At 41.1% G+C, this 5409-nt stretch overlaps 1 long non-coding RNA gene across 1 annotated transcript; it reads left to right on the top strand.

Moving 5' to 3' along the window:
* Positions 1-510: 510 nt before the first annotated feature.
* LOC111862616 lies at positions 511-3951 on the top strand. The gene is made up of 3 exons (XR_002842457.1): positions 511-613; positions 2040-2074; positions 3535-3951. It is a non-coding gene; the product is annotated as an uncharacterized LOC111862616 (long non-coding RNA).
* Positions 3952-5409: the final 1458 nt, after the last annotated feature.

Below are 5409 nucleotides of genomic sequence, written 5' to 3'. Positions count from 1 at the left end.
GGGGCGCCCTCTCTGACGAGAGGACGGGTCTGTCTTTTATATATGCTGCTGGTCCTTACCAGCGCGGTCTTTCTCGGGTCCGAGTCCCTTGGGACTTGCGACCATATTTTACTGTCTCAGATTTGAGACTTCCCGTCGCCTCCTACGACTCGTAGGGTCATGGTGGAGATATTCGACCCCGCCTCCACACGGGTACATAAGTACACGGCTTACACAGACAGACATGATAATAAAAAACGAGGAATATAAACTAAAATCTATTCTCATGAAGGGAAAAATTTAATTTTAAATGACATTGTTTTAAAATAGGGCTCAAAGCCGCACTGTGTTCAGCTATTTACCCCCCACTTGGGTGAGATATTGACAAGGTAATTAACTAACGTCAAAGTAATGTTTGGCGGAAACTTTTCCTTCAAAGTAGTTTAGGACTGAAAGGGGATTTTTAGCTGAAAATTGCACATACAGCATTATGACGTCAGGTATGTATGTAAGTATATAATATTCGAAGTTGCAAAATGAAGACACAAGTTGGAGAAACACGACTGCAGCAAAATGAATACAAAGGGTTTGTTTCTTCTGCTGGTAGTAGCTATACTGCTTTTCATTTCCACAGGTAGGAATAATAATTTTAATGAAGTTTTGATGAGTATTTAAGTCATATCCGTGTTTATAATGATACCGCGACCAGGCCGAATTTCATGCAGCCTCTAATGGATTAAAACCAACCTTATCTGTATATAGCTCACCGATTTCATTGACGAGGATTTAGAAACCCAGTCATAATCAGTATAACCATCACTTTTGACATTGAAAGTTTAACTGTTCGTAACGGTTATCAGAGGAAGTTAATCGAAAGTGGCGTTTTATGAAGTTAATACTGTGTCTTCTTGCTTAATGTGACAGTTGTGAACAGAACGTGAAGTCAAGCTAATCAATTTTATGCATGTAACAGAAGTATATCCACAATTTGTAATGATGGTCATTCATGTTTCACTTTCAGAAAGTCTTGGTTAAATTCTAGCTTAAAGCACACATATATGTCTTTATTTTTTTTTTTAATTTATAAATTCCTTGACTCAGTAAACTCGTACATAGCATCGACTAATGTAATGATTTGTGATAGCTAATTTTAAAGGATGTGGAAGGAAGCAGCAGTTACCTAATTTCAGGCATACCATGTTATTTGTACGGATGGCCTGAGAAGAATCACGGAAACCATTGTCAGTATGGCCGGTCTCCTAGCCTAGATTTACAACATTTCCTTTAGCTGTCCGAATGGTACGAATGACACAATCTCGACCCTCACTGTATAAAAAGCACATTACTATTGTGGCATGTAGATCCGTTGCTAGGCGACGACCGCGAAATAAGCAACTATGCAACAACCGTTGCTAAGTAATGGCTTTGCAAAGAACGGCCGTTGCTATGCAATGACTGAGTATCGATCACGTGGGCATCCCAACAGACACAAACGCAACAATTGCACAGCAACAGAGAAACAGTGTTTTGTGCGGTCCGTGTTCGTGAAGCAGATTTACGCTAGTTTCTCATGAAGACAATATACAATTGCTGAAGAGAATACTTGGATGTGAGACACAGGAAGCTAGAGAAAATTCCGCAATGAGGAGTTTCCCAATTTGTATTTCTCACCAAATACTATTAGGGTAATCAAATCAAGAAGGGTGGTATGTTTGAGACGTGCAGTACATACGACAGAGGTCAGAAGTACATACAAAAATTTAGTCCGAAAATCTGAACGGAAGAAATCGCTAATATTCGAGAGACACATAATTTTCATTTCGGCTAGTTACTAAATTTTCTGAAATTCTTTGTGCTTTTCTTCGAACTCTGCAAACTGGTATAGTACATACAGTATATGCAAGTCTTTCTCCTTTTAATTCTTAGATCCTCGCCCTTCACGATAAATTTCCCTTCCCACTTGAATTTAAATAATCTGCGCAGTTGGAACGGAGTCCTTTAAGAACCCAATAATTAATCACACGAACGTTTGTTTACCTGTTTGTTTTCTTTACTTGCAGGTTCGAATGCATCTCCGGCTCCGAAGCCTCATTACGTAAGTGGATGGTTTACCTTAACGCACTTAGATGCAGACAAACGTGGTGAAACGAACTGCAGGAAGCTTCGGTCACAGTGCCACTACGCTGTATTACGTACAGTAACGGATGTGTAAATCACGCGAACACTCACGTTTGTGCACACATTTCTGAAACTCCGGGGCCCTCTGAACTGAAACTTCGCTTCGAACCGCAGGCCTCATATTGAACGTCCCTGATCATCTTTTAGTGCCTCGTTTCATGCTTGAATATCATTGCCTTGCTCCCGATCATTAAAATCTAATTCTATATTATTTAGACTGCTCTTCATTGTTACACCCCAAAGGCGCTGGTTCAATCCCAGGACAATCCACATGGGACTTTTCGTGGAAAAAGTAACACTGGGACAGATTTTTATCAAAGTACTTGATACTTCCGGGGCACGGGGTAGCGTAGTTGGTTGAGGGGCTATACTACAAGCCGGAAGGTCGCGGGTTCAAATCCCGATGAGGTTCTTCCAGCCGCACTATGGCCCTGGAGTTGATTCAGCCTCTAACAGAAATGAGTACCAGGAATTAATTAAATAATTTTCCTGGGGAGCAAAGCGCGGCCGGCTCGTAAGGCTGTCAACCTTACCGCCATCTTTGAGCCGATTGTCTAGATAATGTGGGACCCTCAGCGTCTCAGAACCCTATGGGCCTTCACGGCCTGGTACAGGGATAACTTTACTTTACTTACTTGATACTTGTGTCATTCGAAAGATGCTAAGTACTCATATTTAGGGTTGCAGTAGCAAGTACCTTCACCCTATATTATTATTATTATTATAATTGTAGTGTCTAAGTAACATACTTGAAAGCCAGTCTCTGTAGCCTATTCCAAAAAAATTAAGCTAAAGCGAATAATCATGCAACCATTTCTGAGAGTTTTTCCTGATATTTTTTCAGCTTCTAAGTTTTCGACCCATACTAAAAGGAAGGTACTGATACCCAGTTATATTCATATTGTTCCACACAAAGATCAGATCATGTTAATAGATTTCGATATAAATAGAAACGCATAACTGCATAATTCTACGATAAATTGTATGCGTTGAAAACAGATACTGACTCGGGTCAGGAAATGTCTAAAAGGGAAAGGATTAAAAACGCTGAAGGATACACAGACTCTACCTTTAGTTAGTGAATTTCCTTACAACTATAAGTTAAAATCTCCCTTATAGTAATTAAATATAAATATATGTTCAACGGTTTACCTGCTTAAAGCAGGTCACATGCAGAGGGAAAGACATGGCATCAACATAACCCGCTCTTTCTGCTTTATAAAGAATCACCTAAAATGAACCCTCCCCTGATCCCCATTAACCGGAAGGTGGCTGTGTAATTCCATACGCATCTGGAGCCCCGATACCATCCAAAACGAATTACTGGAAAATTATGCCTGAATTTCGTTGTAATCTCTTTTTTTTTTTTTTTAATAGTGGTGGAGAAATCCCGCCTACGGACCACGTTACCCTTTCCAGTCACGGGGACATCATGATGGCCCAGGACAACGCCTTTGCGGCTCAACTAGGGCAACAGTGACTTCAACATCCGCTGAACCAGGGTCTTCGACAGTCGCAACCGTCGCAATTACTGCTCCTACGGCCACTTCTCTCCCCCCTACTGTTTCAGTTTCTCCATGAGGACGGTAATTGGACCGAAATGAGTTTCGCGTTATGCCATCACCACCTGAAGCTCTTCACCTACGCTGAGAAACATTGACCTGAGAAGAGGCGAAACCCCGTTTCAACAACTACAGAGATATACATTTCGAAAATATGTAGTACGTATTACTTAATAAAGGAGAATACACTGTCAGTTATGTAATAATAAATCATCCAGTTATGCATTACGTATATTGATACTGATTTTTTCTTAAATTCCCAATCCTGTATACTTGTATATTCGTCTCATCTTATGTGGCCGATTCGAATATAAGCCAAGAAGCCACCTACGCTGACATAATTTTCTTCCTGCAAACATGTGCTGGTACAGTACTTTCAAATAAACTTACTGCCACTTCTTTTCACATCCTTTCCAATTCATTATTCGGTCTTATCCAAATATCCGACATCATGTAGTCCAATTTACTGACAAAAATAAACAAAAGAAATCCGTGACTTGTAGTCCGCAAACGAACTATACCGACCTAGCGACCGCCGCTTGTCGGCGAAGTTAGTGCCTACTTTTGCGGATAAAGGTCTTGTGGTCACTGTAACGGATCCTTACGACCGTTAATCTCGGTTTTCTAGACCGGAGCCGCGACTCTTCCATTCAAGTGGCTCCTAAATTATCCTCGTGATGCTGAGTGGACCCCGTTCCAGACCAACTACTTCTCAGAAATTCTGGTAGAGCCAGGAATCGAACCCGGGACCTCTGGATCTGTAGCCAAGAACTCTGAGCACTAGACCACAGAGGTAGTCCAAGTTACCGACAGCTTCTATAAATAGAGCAGAAATATAATAACAGCATTCATCCAACTACTCGTATGCTTTAATATTCTAAATATCCCTTCGCTTGAGGTTTTCCACCTATAAGCTGAGCACGCAATTCTTATCCCTGGCATGCACACCATAAATTCCACTCATTTCAGCTTCCTTGATTGGCTCATCCTAACATTATTAGGTGAAGGGTATAACCTATAATTGTGTAAATTTTCCATTTTTCTGTTTGTTCTCTATCTTAGCTTATATGTGTATATAGTTTGTAAAGAAAACAAATTATACTCCTACAGTAGTAGTTAAAGAACCTTCGGGTTCCGTAAAAACGGAAAATTTGTTGAGTAATTTAGCAATTAACTTTTGATGGAAGACCCTGTACACCAAAATCACCAGAAGTGGTTCACTGTATTCCGACAAATGAAATTAAAGCAGTGCCACAACATTACCAATAGCACATACAGCCTAATAATTATAAATTAATCTGGTTTCCCCCACACACCTCTCTGCATTGAGGTGGGGTAGCTCAGTCGGTGTAGCTGGACGACAGAGGTTCGATTCCCGGTAGGCGCAACGGATTTTTCTCTACTCCACATCGTCCAGATGGTCCAGACCGACCCTGGGGCTCACCCAGTATCCTATCCAATGACAACCGTGTACTCTTTCCCAGGGGCTAAAGCGGCAGGGGCGTGAATCTGACCACTAATCTCCATCTAGTGCCGAGGTCTAGAATGGTGGACCTATACCTCCGCTTCCCCATACGTCTTAACTGTGAGGTGTTCAATTAATTAAGGACAGGGACAACTTTACCTTTCCTTTTCCTGTGTACACAATAAAATTGTGATGATGCTGCATGAGGGTTGTGGTAACAGAATA

The sequence above is a fragment of the Cryptotermes secundus genome, unplaced genomic scaffold (genome assembly GCF_002891405.2).
Source record: "Cryptotermes secundus unplaced genomic scaffold, Csec_1.0 scaffold2451, whole genome shotgun sequence".
NCBI lineage: Eukaryota > Metazoa > Arthropoda > Insecta > Blattodea > Kalotermitidae > Cryptotermes > Cryptotermes secundus.
Note: the sequence above shows the minus strand (reverse complement) of the source record. Positions and strands in the feature narration are given on the sequence as shown.